General features: G+C 44.7%; 23 non-coding genes across 23 annotated transcripts; 18 read left to right on the top strand and 5 right to left on the bottom strand.

Moving 5' to 3' along the window:
• Positions 1–2,266: 2,266 nt before the first annotated feature.
• Positions 2,267–2,338, bottom strand: trnah-gug (transfer RNA histidin (anticodon GUG)). The gene has a single exon. It is a non-coding gene; the product is annotated as a tRNA-His (tRNA).
• Positions 2,339–2,724: 386 nt separating this feature from the next.
• Positions 2,725–2,806, bottom strand: trnas-uga (transfer RNA serine (anticodon UGA)). The gene has a single exon. It is a non-coding gene; the product is annotated as a tRNA-Ser (tRNA).
• Positions 2,807–2,975: 169 nt separating this feature from the next.
• On the bottom strand, positions 2,976–3,057 carry trnas-uga (transfer RNA serine (anticodon UGA)). Its single transcript has one exon. It is a non-coding gene; the product is annotated as a tRNA-Ser (tRNA).
• A 546-nt stretch (positions 3,058–3,603) lies between these two features.
• trnah-gug (transfer RNA histidin (anticodon GUG)) lies at positions 3,604–3,675 on the bottom strand. Its single transcript has one exon. It is a non-coding gene; the product is annotated as a tRNA-His (tRNA).
• A 272-nt stretch (positions 3,676–3,947) lies between these two features.
• trnas-uga (transfer RNA serine (anticodon UGA)) lies at positions 3,948–4,030 on the top strand. Its single transcript has one exon. It is a non-coding gene; the product is annotated as a tRNA-Ser (tRNA).
• A 386-nt stretch (positions 4,031–4,416) lies between these two features.
• On the top strand, positions 4,417–4,488 carry trnah-gug (transfer RNA histidin (anticodon GUG)). The gene has a single exon. It is a non-coding gene; the product is annotated as a tRNA-His (tRNA).
• Positions 4,489–4,684: 196 nt separating this feature from the next.
• Positions 4,685–4,766, top strand: trnas-aga (transfer RNA serine (anticodon AGA)). The gene has a single exon. It is a non-coding gene; the product is annotated as a tRNA-Ser (tRNA).
• Positions 4,767–5,034: 268 nt separating this feature from the next.
• trnas-uga (transfer RNA serine (anticodon UGA)) lies at positions 5,035–5,116 on the top strand. Its single transcript has one exon. It is a non-coding gene; the product is annotated as a tRNA-Ser (tRNA).
• A 169-nt stretch (positions 5,117–5,285) lies between these two features.
• Positions 5,286–5,367, top strand: trnas-uga (transfer RNA serine (anticodon UGA)). Its single transcript has one exon. It is a non-coding gene; the product is annotated as a tRNA-Ser (tRNA).
• Positions 5,368–5,753: 386 nt separating this feature from the next.
• Positions 5,754–5,825, top strand: trnah-gug (transfer RNA histidin (anticodon GUG)). Its single transcript has one exon. It is a non-coding gene; the product is annotated as a tRNA-His (tRNA).
• Positions 5,826–6,371: 546 nt separating this feature from the next.
• trnas-uga (transfer RNA serine (anticodon UGA)) lies at positions 6,372–6,453 on the top strand. Its single transcript has one exon. It is a non-coding gene; the product is annotated as a tRNA-Ser (tRNA).
• Positions 6,454–6,622: 169 nt separating this feature from the next.
• trnas-uga (transfer RNA serine (anticodon UGA)) lies at positions 6,623–6,704 on the top strand. The gene has a single exon. It is a non-coding gene; the product is annotated as a tRNA-Ser (tRNA).
• Positions 6,705–7,090: 386 nt separating this feature from the next.
• trnah-gug (transfer RNA histidin (anticodon GUG)) lies at positions 7,091–7,162 on the top strand. Its single transcript has one exon. It is a non-coding gene; the product is annotated as a tRNA-His (tRNA).
• Positions 7,163–7,708: 546 nt separating this feature from the next.
• trnas-uga (transfer RNA serine (anticodon UGA)) lies at positions 7,709–7,790 on the top strand. The gene has a single exon. It is a non-coding gene; the product is annotated as a tRNA-Ser (tRNA).
• A 169-nt stretch (positions 7,791–7,959) lies between these two features.
• Positions 7,960–8,041, top strand: trnas-uga (transfer RNA serine (anticodon UGA)). The gene has a single exon. It is a non-coding gene; the product is annotated as a tRNA-Ser (tRNA).
• Positions 8,042–8,428: 387 nt separating this feature from the next.
• On the top strand, positions 8,429–8,500 carry trnah-gug (transfer RNA histidin (anticodon GUG)). The gene has a single exon. It is a non-coding gene; the product is annotated as a tRNA-His (tRNA).
• A 546-nt stretch (positions 8,501–9,046) lies between these two features.
• Positions 9,047–9,128, top strand: trnas-uga (transfer RNA serine (anticodon UGA)). Its single transcript has one exon. It is a non-coding gene; the product is annotated as a tRNA-Ser (tRNA).
• A 169-nt stretch (positions 9,129–9,297) lies between these two features.
• Positions 9,298–9,379, top strand: trnas-uga (transfer RNA serine (anticodon UGA)). The gene has a single exon. It is a non-coding gene; the product is annotated as a tRNA-Ser (tRNA).
• A 386-nt stretch (positions 9,380–9,765) lies between these two features.
• trnah-gug (transfer RNA histidin (anticodon GUG)) lies at positions 9,766–9,837 on the top strand. The gene has a single exon. It is a non-coding gene; the product is annotated as a tRNA-His (tRNA).
• Positions 9,838–10,033: 196 nt separating this feature from the next.
• Positions 10,034–10,115, top strand: trnas-aga (transfer RNA serine (anticodon AGA)). The gene has a single exon. It is a non-coding gene; the product is annotated as a tRNA-Ser (tRNA).
• A 268-nt stretch (positions 10,116–10,383) lies between these two features.
• Positions 10,384–10,465, top strand: trnas-uga (transfer RNA serine (anticodon UGA)). Its single transcript has one exon. It is a non-coding gene; the product is annotated as a tRNA-Ser (tRNA).
• Positions 10,466–10,634: 169 nt separating this feature from the next.
• On the top strand, positions 10,635–10,716 carry trnas-uga (transfer RNA serine (anticodon UGA)). The gene has a single exon. It is a non-coding gene; the product is annotated as a tRNA-Ser (tRNA).
• A 3,809-nt stretch (positions 10,717–14,525) lies between these two features.
• On the bottom strand, positions 14,526–14,607 carry trnas-aga (transfer RNA serine (anticodon AGA)). Its single transcript has one exon. It is a non-coding gene; the product is annotated as a tRNA-Ser (tRNA).
• Between the last annotated feature and the right edge of the window lie 2,247 nt (positions 14,608–16,854).

The raw sequence follows: 16,854 nt of genomic DNA, 5'->3' as shown, positions 1-16,854 counted from the left end.
TAAAACCACACACACACACACACACACACACACACACACACACACACACACACACACACACACACACACACACACGTAAGTGAACGGTACAAAGTGGTCAGCCGTCTCATCGTATCCGCACTGATCACAGGAGCCACTCGCCGCCGTGGCCGGTGTTTGATTTCTCACTTGGCGAGGCTGCCCGAAGTGCGTCGCTCTGCAAGTGTGGCAGGAGAAGAAAGGGCGGCGGCACTGCAGCAGCGCGCGAGCCAAGGGCAGTTAGAAAGGAACAGGTTTCACGTTCTGGATGAAGGCAATGTTCTCTCAAGTGAATATATTTTTCAAACATGAAAAATTAAACACGATGAAAAATTCACACAACCGCTGTTTTCTAAGGAAAATACATGTCGCTGGAGTTCATCTTTCCTCCGCTTGCTCCAGGAACTTCCAGGAAGTTCCACTGAGGCCACTGAGGCAACCTTCTATTTCCTTTCTTCTGCCCAAAAAGGAAACAACGTAACTACACGATGCGCTCAACTGCACACCTGCTTGGTAGGGGGTGTTTCAACCCCAAAACTGACGAAAACACCCAAAACTGCTGCTCGGTGGAACGAGGACAAGCTCAGAGGAAGCATCAGTTTTAGCCGGAAGTTATTATTTTTACAGGAGGCTGCAAACAGAGTGCTCAATATGTTTTGTTTTTTTTTCTGATCCACACAGTTGTCGGATATTTAAACATGCTGAAAAATCAAAGGCCTGAAATAAAAGTCTGCACTGTAAAACATTTTTGAATGACATTTTTTTGATTTCTTGTTTTCAAAATTTTTAAGAAAGTCCGGTATTGAAGGAAGCACACCTGACAGCGTATTTCATATTTAGGGCCCTGTCATCCAGGCTTCCGTAACAAAGGCGGCGCAAGATGGCAGCTAACTAGGAGCAAGACAGTTGCTCTATGTATATTCTGATATAAAGAGCCAAGGGTAAAAAAAACCCAAATGAGTTTCATTGAATTGGGAGTATACATTTATAAATGTATTTATTGGTGATAAATTAAGCTTTTACCAATATTTTGACACACTGGACCTTTAACTGGAGCGCTCTTGTTGTCTCTGTGACATTTTTTGTTCCGCTTGGCCGTGATACCTGCACCTGGCTGTTCCCAACCGCCAGGTGCTAAACGGTTCTTTGGCTACGCAAGCTAACACTTTGTAGCAACCTGTGGTCAGTTTCTCCGGCGGCCACCGGAGAGGAAGGAGCTAAACCAAAGCCGGCGTTGTGTGCCAGGAGCTTCTCGCAGCCAAACAAAGACGGTGTGTGTGCAATGTGTTAATTAATGGCCGGGTTGCAAGGGAGGATGCGGACGAACAAACTTTAGGCTCTTAACCCACGCCCTCCCCGCCCGTAAACCTTCCTTCTCGTAGCTGTAGCCAGAAAACTTCCACTTCTTGCTGACTTTTTTTGACTTCCAAGTGAAACAAATTTCACAGAGACGCATCATGCACAAGTCATCGATGAAGGCGGAGGTGCTGTCACACTGTTTGCTGTTTGCAGAGGAAGCAGAAGCCAATATCCTGTTGCGCTAATTTTCACTGTTTGGGATGGCGAAGATTTCCCATGTGTTCGCCCTCCAACTGCTTCAGTGCGCATGTGTGTGTGTGTGTGTGTGTGTGTGTGTGTGTGTGTGTGTGTGTGTGTAGTACAGACTGGAAGGACACTCTTGGCTGCCCAGCAAAGGAACATCAGATGTCTCTCCATCTCTTGGCTGCTTCAATCCCGCTCAGTGCATCTGTGCTCTCGGCCGTCTGCTGCACTTTTCCCTCTGCAGTCCATCCGCCTCACCGTCTGAATTGACGCACATGTTAAGATGAAAACATTCGGTGTGAGTCACAAAAAAGAAAAAAACAGCATGGAATTCTTCTTAGACCGGAGAGCCGCCAACTGTAAGTTGTTACATGTTTATGTATTAAGCATGGATTTTTGTGGAGGTTCTAAATACATAAACACGCAACAACTTACAAATGCCAGCTCGCTGGCGCGTGGAGACCCAAAAGGATTTCTAGTCCATCACCTTAACCACTCGGCCACGACAACTTCAAATGACCTTGAGCTTGCTAGGTACGTCCTGATTAGTTGTGCTAAACTGCTTCATTGAAGTTTGTGGAAGTGCTAAATACATAAACACGCAGCAACTTACAGTCGGTGGCTCACTGGTCTAATGGATCACTTGGGTACCGGCATAAATGTTTGTTGCAGTGCCATCCACAAAAGCTGCAAGTGCAAAACAAGATGCCGTGACCCGGAGTTGAACCGGGGTTGCTGCGGCCACAACGCAGAGTACTAACCACTATACGATCACGGCGGGACACCAGGGAGGATGACTGCAGACGCTACCGCTACAGTACCGCTGCAGTACCACTGCATGGATGAGTATGCACACTGTCATACATTCAGTAAATTTCGACTGCCAGCCAAACAAGATCTTTGCCACGAGCCAAATACAAACCAGCGTTGTTGCGGCCACAGTGCAAAGTTATTACCATTATGGGATCACAGCCAGCCGTCTGGCCTGATCCAAACTTTGACCGAGATGAACAGATCCCAGGTAAGCTCATGTGATCTGTTTTTGATGATCCTTTCCTCACATTCATGAGTGCTCTCATTTTTTTGGAAATTTTTGTTAACCTTCTCATTGTTGGTTCAATGAACTCCTGTTTCTATTTATATGTGCTAAATTTAAGCCTAAATCGTTGTCGGCAGGATTCGAACCTGCGCGGGGAGACCCCAATGGATTTCAAGTCCATCGCCTTAACCACTCGGCCACAACAACCTTAGATGACCTCGAACTTTCTAGGTCCGTCCTGATTAGTCGTGCAAAACTGCTGCATGGATTTTTGTGGAGGTTCTAAATACATAAACACGCAACAACTTACAAATGCCAGCTCGCTGGTCTGAAAAGAATTTCATGTTCTTTTTATATGCTCAATAGAAGCCAAAATCGTTGTCGGCAGGATTCGAACCAGCGCGGGGAGACCCCAATGGATTTCAAGTCCATCGCCTTAACCACTCGGCCACAACAACCTTAGATGACCTCGAACTTTCTAGGTCCGTTCTGATTAGTCGTGCAAAACTGCTTCATGGAAGTTTGCGACAATCTAAATATATATACACACAACAGTATAGAACTGGCGGCTCGCCGGTCTAACGGATCGGCACCAAACTGGCTTGAATGTTTTTGTTGCGATTGTGGTCCACAAAAGCTTTTTTTTTGGAAAATGTTGTTAGCCATCTCATAGTTGGCTCAATGAACTCCAGTTTCTTTTTATATGTGCTAAATAGGAGTCAAACTCGTTGTCGGCAGGATTCGATCCTGCGCGTGGAGACCCAAAAGGATTCCTAGTCCATCACCTTAACCACTCGGCCACAAAAACTTCAAATGACCTTGAGTTTGCTAGGTACGTCCTGATTAGTTGAGCTAAACTGCTTCATGGAAGTTTGTGGAAGTGCTAAATACATAAACACGCAACAACTTACAGTCGGTGGCTCACTGGTCTAATGGATCACTTGGGTACCGGCATAAATGTTTGTTGCAGTGCCATCCACAAAAGCTGCAAGTGCAAAACAAGATGCCGTGACCCGGAGTTGAACCGGGGTTGCTGCGGCCACAACGCAGAGTACTAACCACTATACGATCACGGCGGGACACCAGGGAGAATGACTACACACGCTACCGCTACAGTACCGCTGCAGTACCACTGCCCAGATGAGTATGCACACTGTCATAAAAAAAAGCTTTTGTGGACCACAATGGCAACAAAAACATTCAAGCCAGTTTGGTGCCGATCCGTTAGACCGGCGAGCCGCCAGATTTATACTGTTGTGTGTTTATATATTCAGAATGTCGCAAACTTCTAAGAAGCAGTTTTGCACGACTAATCAGGACGGACCTATAAAGTTCAAGGTCATGCAAGGTTGTTGAGGCCCGAGCGGTTAAGGCGATGGACTTGAAATCCATTGGGGTCTCCCCGCGCAGGTTCGAATCCTGCCGACAACGATTTTGGCTTAAACTTAGCACATATAAATAGAAACAGGAGTTCATTGAACCAACTATGAGATGGTTAACAAAAAATTCCAAAAAAATGAGAGCACTCATGAATGTGAGGAAAGGATCATCAAAAACAGATCACATGAGCTTACCTGTGATCTGTTCATCTCGGTCAAAGTTTGGATCAGGCCAGACGGCTGGCTGTGATCCCATAATGGTAATAACTTTGCACTGTGGCCGCAACAACGCTGGTTTGTATTTGGCTCGTGGCAAAGATCTTGTTTGGCTGGCAGTCGAAATTTACTGAATGTATGACAGTGGGCATACTCATCCATGCAGTGGTACTGCAGTGGTACTGTAGCGGTAGCGTGTGCCGTCATCCTCCCTGGTGTCCCGCCGTGATGGTATAGTGGTTAGTACTCTGCGTTGTGGCCGCAGCAACCCCGGTTCAACTCCGGGTCACAGCATCTTGTTTTGCACTTGCAGCTTTTGTGGATGGCACTGCAACAAACATTTATGCCGGTACCCAAGTGATCCATTAGACCAGTGAGCCACCGACTGTAAGTTGTTGCGTGTTTATGTATTTAGCACTTCCACAAACTTCCATGAAGCAGTTTAGCACAAATAATCAGGACGTACCTAGCAAGCTCAAGGTTATTTGAAGTTGTCGTGGCCGAGTGGTTAAGGTGATGGACTAGAAATCCTTTTGGGTCTCCACGCGCAAGATCGAATCCTGCCGACAACGAGTTTGACTCCTATTCAGCACATATAAAAAGAAACTGGAGTTCATTGAGCCAACTATGAGATGGCTAACAACATTTTCCAAATAAAAAGCTTTTGTGGACCACAATGGCAACAAAAACATTCAAGCCAGTTTGGTGCCGATCCGTTAGACCGGCAAGCCGCCAGTTCTATACTGTTGTGTGTATATATATTTAGAACGTCGCAAACTTCCATGAAGCAGTTTTGCACGACTAATCAGAACGGACCTAGAAGGTTCAAGGTCATGCAAGGTTGTTGTGGCCGAGTGGTTAAGGCGATGGACTTGAAATCCGTTGGGGTCTCCCCGCGCAGGTTCGACTCCTGCCGACAACGATTTTGGCTTCTATTGAGCATATAAAAAGAACATGAAATTCTTTTCAGACCAGCGAGCTGGCATTTGTAAGTTGTTGCGTGTTTATGTATTTAGAACCTCCACAAAAATCCATGCAGCAGTTTTGCACGACTAATCAGGACGGACCTAGAAAGTTCGAGGTCATCTAAGGTTGTTGTGGCCGAGTGGTTAAGGCGATGGACTTGAAATCCATTGGGGTCTCCCCGCGCAGGTTCGAATCCTGCCGACAACGATTTTGGCTTAAACTTAGCACATATAAATAGAAACAGGAGTTCATTGAACCAACAATGAGATGGTTAACAAAAATTTCCAAAAAAATGAGAGCACTCATGAATGTGAGGAAAGCATCATCAAAAACAGATCACATGAGCTTACCTGGGATCTGTTCATCTCGGTCAAAGTTTGGATCAGGCCAGACGGCTGGCTGTGATCCCATTATGGTAATAACTTTGCACTGTGGCCGCAACAACGCTGGTTTGTATTTGGCTCGTGGCAAAGATCTTGTTTGGCTGGCAGTCGAAATTTACTGAATGTATGACAGTGTGCATACTCATCCATGCAGTGGTACTGCAGCGGTACTGTAGCGGTAGCGTGTGCAGTCATACTCCCTGGTGTCCCGCCGTGATCGTATAGTGGTTAGTACTCTGCGTTGTGGCCGCAGCAACCCCGGTTCAACTCCGGGTCACGGCATCTTGTTTTGCACTTGCAGCTTTTGTGGATGGCACTGCAACAAACATTTATGCCGGTACCCAAGTGATCCATTAGACCAGTGAGCCACCGACTGTAAGTTGTTGCGTGTTTATGTATTTAGCACTTCCACAAACTTCCATGAAGCAGTTTAGCACAACTAATCAGGACGTACCTAGCAAGCTCAAGGTTATTGGAAGTTGTCGTGGCCGAGTGGTTAAGGTGATGCACTAGAAATCCTTTTGGGTCTCCACGCGCAAGATCGAATCCTGCCGACAACGAGTTTGACTCCTATTCAGCACATATAAAAAGAAACTGGAGTTCATTGAGCCAACTATGAGATGGCTGACAACATTTTCCAAAGAAAAAGCTTTTGTGGACCACAATGGCAACAAAAACATTCAAGCCAGTTTGGTGCCGATCCGTTAGACCGGCAAGCCGCCAGTTCTATACTGTTGTGTGTATATATATTTAGAATGTTGCAAACTTCCATGAAGCAGTTTTGCACGACTAATCAGAACGGACCTAGAAGGTTCAAGGTCATGCAAGGTTGTTGTGGCCGAGTGGTTAAGGCGATGGACTTGAAATCCATTGGGGTCTCCCCGCGCAGGTTCGAATCCTGCCGACAACGATTTTGGCTTCTATTGAGCATATAAAAAGAACATGAAATTCTTTTCAGACCAGCGAGCTGGCATTTGTAAGTTGTTGCGTGTTTATGTATTTAGAACCTCCACAAAAATCCATGCAGCAGTTTTGCACGACTAATCAGGACGGACCTAGAAAGTTCGAGGTCATCTAAGGTTGTTGTGGCCGAGTGGTTAAGGCGATGGACTTGAAATCCATTGGGGTCTCCCCGCGCAGGTTCGAATCCTGCCGACAACGATTTTGGCTTAAACTTAGCACATATAAATAGAAACAGTAGTTCACTGAACCAACAATGAGATGGTTAACAAAAATTTCCAAAAAAATGAGAGCACTCATGAATGTGAGGAAAGGATCATCAAAAACAGATCACATGAGCTTACCTGGGATCTGTTCATCTCGGTCAAAGTTTGGATTAGGCCAGACGGCTGGCTGTGATCCCATAATGGTAATAACTTTGCACTGTGGCCGCAACAACGCTGGTTTGTATTTGGCTCGTGGCAAAGATCTTGTTTGGCTGGCAGTCGAAATTTACTGAATGTATGACAGTGTGCATACTCATCCATGCAGTGGTACTGCAGCGGTACTGTAGCAGTAGCGTGTGCAGTCATCCTCCCTGGTGGCCCGCCGTGATCGTATAGTGGTTAGTACTCTGCGTTGTGGCCGCAGCAACCCCGGTTCAACTCCGGGTCACGGCATCTTGTTTTGCACTTGCAGTTTTTGTGGATGGCACTGCAACAAACATTTATGCCGGTACCCAAGTGATCCATTAGACCAGTGAGCCACCGACTTTAAGTTGTTGCGTGTTTATGTATTTAGCACTTCCACAAACTTCAATGAAGCAGTTTAGCACAACTAATAAGGACGTACCTAGCAAGCTCAAGGTTATTTGAAGTTGTCGTGGCCGAGTGGTTAAGGTGATGCACTAGAAATCCTTTTGGGTCTCCACGCGCAGGATCGAATCCTGCCGACAACGAGTTTGACTCCTATTTAGCACATATAAAAAGAAACTGGAGTTCATTGAGCCAACTATGAGATGGCTAACAACATTTTCCAAAAAAAAAGCTTTTGTGGACCACAATGGCAACAAAAACATTCAAGCCAGTTTGGTGCCGATCCGTTAGACCGGCGAGCCGCCAGATTTATACTGTTGTGTGTATATATATTTAGAATGTTGCAAACTTCCATGAAGCAGTTTTGCACGACTAATCAGGACGGACCTAGAAAGTTCAAGGTCATGCAAGGTTGTTGTGGCCGAGTGGTTAAGGCGATGGACTTGAAATCCATTGGGGTCTCCCCGCGCAGGTTCGAATCCTGCCGACAACGATTTTGGCTTCTATTGAGCATATAAAAAGAACATGAAATTCTTTTCAGACCAGCGAGCTGGCATTTGTAAGTTGTTGCGTGTTTATGTATTTTGAACCTCCACAAAAATCCATGCAGCAGTTTTGCACGACTAATCAGGACGGACCTAGAAAGTTCCAGGTCATCCAAGGTTGTTGTGGCCGAGTGGTTAAGGCGATGGACTTGAAATCCATTGGGGTCTCCCCGCGCAGGTTCGAATCCTGCCGACAACGATTTTGGCTTAAACTTAGCACATATAAATAGAAACAGGAGTTCATTGAACCAACTATGAGATGGTTAACAAAAATTTCCAAAAAAAATTAGAGCACTCATGAATGTGAGAAAAGGATCATCAAAAACACATCACATGAGCTTACCTGGGATCTGTTCATCTCGGTCAAATTTTGGATCAGGCCAGACGGCTGGCTGTGATCCCATTATGGTAATAACTTTGCACTGTGGCCGCAACAACGCTGGTTTGTATTTGGCTCGTGGCAAAGATCTTGTTTGGCTGGCAGTCGAAATTTACTGAATGTATGACAGTGTGCATACTCATCCATGCAGTGGTACTGCAGCGGTACTGTAGCGGTAGCGTGTGCAGTCATCCTCCCTGGTGGCCCGCCGTGATCGTATAGTGGTTAGTACTCTGCGTTGTGGCCGCAGCAACCCCGGTTCAACTCCGGGTCACGGCATCTTGTTTTGCACTCGCAGCTTTTGTGGATGGCACTGCAACAAACATTTATGCCGGTACCCAAGTGATCCATTAGACCAGTGAGCCACCGACTGTAAGTTGTTGCGTGTTTATGTATTTAGCACTTCCACAAACTTCCATGAAGCAGTTTAGCACAACTAATCAGGACGTACTTAGCAAGCTCAAGGTCATTTGAAGTTGTCGTGGCCGAGTGGTTAAGGTGATGCACTAGAAATCCTTTTGGGTCTCCACGCGCAGGATCGAATCCTGCCGACAACGAGTTTGACTCCTATTCAGCACATATAAAAAGAAACTGGAGTTCATTGAGCCAACTATGAGATGGCTAACAACATTTTCCAAAAAAAAAGCTTTTGTGGACCACAATGGCAACAAAAACATTCAAGCCAGTTTGGTGCCGATCCGTTAGACCGGCGAGCCGCCAGATTTATACTGTTGTGTGTATATATATTTAGAATGTTGCAAACTTCCATGAAGCAGTTTTGCACGACTAATCAGGACGGACCTAGAAAGATCGAGGTCTTGCAAGGTTGTTGTGGCCGAGTGGTTAAGGCGATGGACTTGAAATCCATTGGGGTCTCCCCGCGCAGGTTCGACTCCTGCCGACAACGATTTTGGCTTCTATTGAGCATATAAAAAGAACATGAAATTCTTTTCAGACCAGCGAGCTGGCATTTGTAAGTTGTTGCGTGTTTATGTATTTAGAACCTCCACAAAAATCCATGCAGCAGTTTTGCACGACTAATCAGGACGGACCTAGAAAGTTCAAGGTCATCCAAGGTTGTTGTGGCAGAGTGGTTAAGGCGATGGACTTGAAATCCATTGGGGTCTCCCCGCGCAGGTTCGAATCCTGCCGACAACGATTTTGGCTTAAACTTAGCCCATATAAATAGAAACAGGAGTTCACTGAACCACAATGAGATGGTTAACAAAAATTTCCAAAAAAAATTAGAGCACTCATGAATGTGAGAAAAGGATCATCAAAAACAGATCACATGAGCTTACCTGGGATCTGTTCATCTCGGTCAAAGTTTGGATCAGGCCAGACGACTGGCTGTGATCCCATAATGGTAATAACTTTGCACTGTGGCCGCAACAACGCTGGTTTGTATTCCGCTCGTGGCAAAGATCTTGTTTGGCTGGCAGTCGAAATTTACTGAATGTATGACAGTGTGCATACTCATCCATGCAGTGGTACTCTAGCGGTACTGTAGCGGTAGCGTCTGCAGTCATCCTGCCAAGTGTCCCGCCGTGATCGTATAGTGGTTAGTACTCTGCGTTGTGGCCGCAGCAACCCCGGTTCAACTCCGGGTCACGGCATCTTGTTTTGCACTTGCAGCTTTTGTGGATGGCACTGCAACAAACATTTATGCCGGTACCCAAGTGATCCATTAGACCAGTGAGCCACCCACTGTAAGTTGTTGCGTGTTTATGTATTTAGCACTTCCACAAACTTCCATGAAGCAGTTTAGCACAACTAATCAGGACGTACTTAGCAAGCTCAAGGTTCTTTGAAGTTGTCGTGGCCGAGTGGTTAAGGTGATGGACTAGAAATCCTTTTGGGTCTCCACGCGCAGGATCGAATCCTGCCGACAACGAGTTTGACTCCTATTTAGCACATATAAAAAGAAACTGGAGTTCATTGAGCCAACTATGAGATGGCTAACAACATTTTCCAAAGAAAAAGCTTTTGTGGACCACAATGGCAACAAAAACATTCAAGCCAGTTTGGTGCCGATCCGTTAGACCGGCGAGCCGCCAGATTTATACTGTTGTGTGTATATATATTTAGAATGTTGCAAACTTCCATGAAGCAGTTTTGCACGACTAATCAGGACGGACCTAGAAGGTTCGAGGTCATGCAAGGTTGTTGTGGCCGAGTGGTTAAGGCGATGGGCTTGAAATCCATTGGGGTCTCCCCGCGCAGGTTCGAATCCTGCCGATAACGATTTTGGCTTCTATTGAGCATATAAAAAGAACATGAAATTCTTTTCAGACCAGCGAGCTGGCATTTGTAAGTTGTTGCGTGTTTATGTATTTAGAATCTCCACAAAAATCCATGCAGCAGTTTTGCACGACTAATCAGGACGGACCTAGAAAGTTCGAGGTCATCTAAGGTTGTTGTGGCCGAGTGGTTAAGGCGATGGACTTGAAATCCATTGGGCTCTCCCCGCGCAGGTTGGAATCCTGCCGACAACGATTTTGGCTTAAACTTAGCACATATAAATAGAAACAGGAGTTCATTGAACCAACTATGAGATGGTTAACAAAAATTTCCAAAAAAATGAGAGCACTCATGAATGTGAGGAAAGAATCATCAAAAACAGATCACATGAGCTTACCTGGGATCTGTTCATCTCGGTCAAAGTTTGGATCAGGCCAGACGGCTGGCTGTGATCCCATAATGGTAATAACTTTGCACTGTGGCCGCAACAACGCTGGTTTGTATTTGGCTCGTGGCAAAGATCTTGTTTGGCTGGCAGTCGAAATTTACTGAATGTATGACAGTGTGCATACTCATCCATGCAGTGGTACTCTAGCGGTACTGTAGCGGTAGTGTCTGCAGTCATCCTCCCTGGTGTCCCGCCGTGATCGTATAGTGGTTAGTACTCTGCGTTGTGGCCGCAGCAACCCCGGTTCAACTCCGGGTCACTGCATCTTGTTTTGCACTCGCAGCTTTTAGACCAGTGTGCTGCCAGTTGTAAGTTGCTGTGTGTTTTTGTATTTAGCACTTCCGCATTTAGCACTTTTCCAGATTAATTGCACCGTTCCAAGAGAAAGGGAGATGTCCTGATTGCCCCTGGCTGCCAACAGCAGACGCCACAGCAGAAGGAGACACAGAGACATGAAAGAATAGCAAGTGAGAGGAGAATACTTTGAGACTTCAAGGGTGTTTTTGATTTTGATTTTTGATCTAATCTGGATGGAGGGCCCACGAAATCTCTGTTTAAACCTGCCGCTTTACACAAAGCGAGGGGAAGAGCTAATGGAGGTGTTGACTTTTGCTTTGAAGACTTCCCGTCGTTGTAGACGAGCTGACAAGTCAAATGAGGCCAGCCAGCCAGCCAATCTCCGTCTCTCAGGCGCATGTCCCACAGCTGTCTCAGCCCCCGACTCTGATAATTGACATATTAGCAGCCAATGACCTTGTGTCGCGGGCGAAATCCCCACCAATTAAAAAGTCAGCCGTTTCCCTGTCAGCCTGGCATAATGGAAATGCATACTCTCCCTCTCTGGCAGGCCAAATGACAAAGACCCCGAACGCACACACGCGCACGCACACCAGCGCACAAAAACTGTAACTGTGTGATAATAGAGGGTCACCGTACATTAAGGCGAGGATGTCAAATACACCAATGTGAGAAGGGAAGGAGGGGAGATAAGAGACAAATGAATGTGTGTGTGCGTGTGGGTGTGCTTAACCTTGGTGCACACGTTAGAAGGGTATCCAACCAACTTCTCAACTCAGTCAATCACAAACAGACAGAGGCCGGGTGTCTGCAGAGGACCAAGGGATGGAATGAGAAAGACGGAGTGAGGCAGGTGGATCAGGGGGCCGGTGACAGAGACAGAGGATCACACACGCACACACACACACACACACACACACACACACACACACACACACAAACCGCGGCCGTGGAGACAGATTGAGAGAGGTTAAAGATTCACATTGACGTCAAGAGGGTGGCAGGCACACAGGGGCAGACGTAGGATAAATTAAAAAAGGACGTGGTCGAGCAGAGGGGAGAGATTCTCTTCACCTGATTCTCACTGCTTCTCTGTCTGGACATGTTTGTGGGGATTTATTTGTATATACCACACTTGGGGAGAACAAATAAACTTGAAATAACATTTTTTGCAAACCTATTGCTCTATATTGTGTTCATGGAATGTCTTTTTAATTCAGCCAAAAGTAGATCCTGCAATGCAAATGAAGTACATCAGCAGCTTATCTCTGCCAGAAGTAGCTCCTTGCTTGCAAAAGACAAAAGACTCACACTTCAGCTGTAATTTACTGACTTCAGTCAGGTTGCAGCATTTTTGTACACCGTGTCCTCAGTGCAGTGCTCACTAAAAGGTTTTACATTGCCATGACCCGAAGTCAAAGCAGGGTTGCTGCAGCCACCACGTAGCATACTTACCACTATACAATCACAGCTGGCCACTGGCAGGGGTACCTGCAACAAGTATAGTTAGAGTATCATTTCAGTTAGAATAGCACGGTAAATCCTCAACTTTAATCCTTGGGATACCATGCTAGCTTATGTCACTGTATGTCAATTAATGGCCTTCTGCGAGGTCAGTCAAAAAAAACAAAAAAACAAACAATCCTTGCGTGACCCGGATTTGAACCACTATACCATTAGGTGAGTGCTGCATGTAGCACGAGCACCACTAAAGTATCACTTCAGTTAGGATAGCATGGTGAATCATCAAGGTTAATCCTTGGGAGACCATGTTTGCTTATTTCATACTTTTATGTGAAGTAGTGACACTTTATGTCACTGTAACTGATTTGGAGCCTTGTCAGTGAAGAAGAGTTGTACTGAATGAGATGGCACAGCCAATATGTTTAGTCTGCACACCTTCATATCGTCACCCTATCAAAACAATGCCCTATGTCATTTTTTGACGAAAATGAGTTTTTGGCTGAAATCATCTCTTGATAATGCTGGCCATCTCTTTTTGTGTTTTCCCAAAAACTTGAAAAAAATTACTTAGGCCATTATTTTAATAGGGTTACGATATATTCAGTAAATTTAGAATGTAAGCCAAAAGAACACATTTGCCCTGGGTTGGTGCGGCCAGAGTGCAGAGTGCTAACCATTAAACTATGACGGCAGGCCACTTGAGTGAGGGACATGCGCTGCCGCTTCATTCAGAGGAACCCCATTGATTCTGCAAAATTAGTTATTAGAAGTCAATTTTAACCATTTTGTACCTTACATGAAGTAATTTAAAGCCCTGACTGCAAGATGAGTTGTAATGAGATGGCATAGCCAGTGTTTTGTCTGCACACCTACCTTTAGTAAATTCACATTGTCAGTCAAAAGTAACCCTAACCCTCGTGACATGTATTCAAACCTGGGTTGCCTCGGCCACAATGCCGAGTATACGATCACTGTACGATCTTAGCGCACATTCTAATGATAATAAACCTGTCCATGAGCATTACCTCAATCTGGCTTCTAGACTCATCGTCCTTGGATGAACTGCAGGGAAGAGTTTCTTTCTGGCATCTCGGGTAAATAAAACGCGGTCAGAATGCAGCTCAGCTGCTGCAGCCGCCACGAGAATTTGTGCGGATAAATAAAACAATCCTCTATTGTGGCCATGAGAATCTCTCTTCGTGTCTAATCTAAGGGGCTGCCCGCACAGCGTATCCCATATTTTTGACCAACCTGTTGCCATTATGCTGAATCTCTTTAGCCAGAGACAAATTAGCATTTAAATGAGGCAAGTTATTTCCCTTATGCTCGCGCTGAATAACTAAAGCGGAGAGCTTTGATTTGCGATGAGAGGGAGGGAGACGGCTGACTTTTTTCAGTGCCATTGACCCAGAAAATGTAAAGTGGTGAGAGCCTCTGTCTCTGCCTCTTTCCTCTTCTTTCGCTCTATTCTTTTTTCTTTTTTTTTAGATATCGCCTTAACTGACACGTTGAAAAACTGAGGAAAGTATTTTTTCTTGTTTTCATGAGCTTTGTCAACAAACTATTGATCAACAAACTATTGATTGCCGGTATTTTTTAATGGAGGTTGGAAAGACAATGAGAATCTTTGAATTGTACGTTGAGGACTTGTATTTTAAAACTAGACCAGTACAATCTATACTACTACGGCTGATGTTCCTGAACAGCAGCACAACCGCACTGGTCACTATTTGTCAGTATCTAGCTGTGATGACAACGAATGGGCAATAAAATCACTGCTGGTCAAATTAGATGAGTTTACTGACTGGTTGCATTCAGCTGTCTTTCCTGGGGGATTTTGGGAAAAGCAAGTCACGTTGTCGGCAGGATTCGAACCTGCGCGGGGAGACCCCAATGGATTTCTAGTCCATCGCCTTAACCACTCGGCCACGACAACATAGTGATGCTCATATTTGAACAAAACACATTTTTCACCATGTTGCATTGTTGCTTTTGAACTTTGTGGGTCAATGATTTCTTGTGAAATACCTTCTCGGCCTGTTGGAATCTGCAAGGTTTGGTGCTGAAGTAAAAATAAATGACGGAATAAAGTAAAATTAAATGAATAAATAAACACATAAATAAATAAATAAATAAATAAATAAATAAATAAATTCAAATGACGGGAGGAGGGCCAGCAGTGCTCTGTGGTGTGTGTTTTTTTGATCCTATCTCTCTCTTTTAAAAACAAAGTCTAGACAATTGAGAGTGTGCGGACGGGGACACATCTCGCTGTGCGGGAGGTCATTTTAGAAATGGAGTGCTGAGTAGCCTTCCCTGCGCCCCTGACTGGAAGGCCGTAGGTTTCTCTGGCTGTCTCTCTCAGTTCTGCGCCCCTGACTGCGAAAGTCCATAAAGAGTGATGGATGTTGATGGGGACGCAGAGTGGTGATTATGGATCATCACACAGCGGTCGGGAAGGACGGACACAGACAGACACATCGCGGGAGAAAGAAGACACGATCGCAGCTTTGCAGAATCGTTTACGACGACGTGCAGCTTTTGGTCGACGGGGCTGTTGCGCCCCCGAGTGGTCAAATGTTTAACTACTTCAGTGTCCTCCCTAAAGAAAAGTTGGGCTGTGACTGTTTAGTCACAGGGGAAAATTCAACATCAATTTTTAATGTGGCATCTCATTACTACTTGTTCATTTAGCGATATGATTTTTAATATTTCACTTTCACTGAAAACTGACTGAAACTGGTGAATTTGATTTTTTTTTGTTTGTTTGTTTTAATAAACACATTTGGCAAAACACTTAATTATAAAAATGATTAGGTTACTAAGTTAAAAATGCGCAGCTGTGTTAAGATGTGTTACAATTTTTTTCTTATGACTTCTAACTCAAAAAGGTGCAGCACTCAGAAGAAATGTGGAGTGTTAAAAAGAGTAATGTTCCTCTGAAATGTTGGAGGGCAGAGATATAAAACAGTATGAGAGAAATAAATTAAACATAACCATTAAAACAAATCAGCTTTCCAAAAATTACTTCATGTGGCAAAAAATGAAAATAGAAATTATTTAAACGGTAGTAAATCTATAGGTGCAACATTCCCAGACTGGGTGTTTCAGACTCTGGGGCCCCCAGAAGCAAAGAAGAAAAAAAGAGTCTGATCACCTTTGGTCTTCAACTGGAGCAGAGGAACAGTCTGAGGAATCTGCCCCAGGACCTCCAGCTGCTCGTCGAGGAGGGAAAAAAAAAAGAAATCTGCAATTTAGCTAATGTATGTGGGTGTCCTGAGGGAAGGGAAAGAGTATAAGGCTGGTACTGGAGAGTCTGACGCCTTTTAATCACGTTGCGCAAATGGGAGTGGAGCATAAAGGGGAAGTTCTGCCCTTCTCTCGGTCATATATATGAAATGGCACCATTTCTCTTCTGCACTTGCTGAGGAAGTTCTGCCAGAAAGGCTTGACTGAGTGTGTAATGAACTGAAGTAGGTTGATTTTTATTGAATATTGCTTTTCACCACAGGCACAGTATTTTGGGCGTTATTTGTAAATAAATGAATTTGAACAACTAAGAAAAAAATATCTAGTCCTTTAAAATGCATTTTGCAACTGCAGAATAGGCCAAGTGTTATAGAACTCTATATGTTGAAAGTCAAAGTGGTTTCAGAAGTATTCAGAAACTTTTTATGTGAACTAACCTTTCACTATTTACATATAAATATATGAGTATACATATTTCAACGCCAACAGTCACTCAAATGAACAACTTTGAATAGAAAATAAAACAAGGAAATACAAGAAAATAAATCTCACACCTGGATGCAACCAGGCCCACCCACTGATCCACTCCTGCCTGGAAGTCTGACTGCAGGGTGAGGGAGAGACGCAGTGCAATGTGTGTGATAAGAAAAACACTCAGAGATACTAGCAGTTCTTTTGACTTTGGGTCAGAGCCACCGGGCTTGAAAAAACACAGCTTTGACCTTCCACAGCACAGGCTGAGTGAAGTGAGTTTGTCCAGGGACATAGTCACTGCTTTGTTGTCTGAACAAAGGCAAGATGTGAGGTGTGTCAATGAATACTCAATTACAATTCACACAATATGCAATGTGTGCACCTTTACATATGCATGCTTTCTTTTCAGTTTTATGCAAATAGATATACTTAAAGGTTAAGCATCCCACATTAACTTCTG

The sequence above is a fragment of the Nelusetta ayraudi genome, unplaced genomic scaffold (genome assembly GCF_046127955.1).
Source record: "Nelusetta ayraudi isolate G7.1 ecotype Tasmania unplaced genomic scaffold, CSIRO-AGI_Nayr_v1 ptg000135l, whole genome shotgun sequence".
NCBI lineage: Eukaryota > Metazoa > Chordata > Actinopteri > Tetraodontiformes > Monacanthidae > Nelusetta > Nelusetta ayraudi.
Note: the sequence above shows the minus strand (reverse complement) of the source record. Positions and strands in the feature narration are given on the sequence as shown.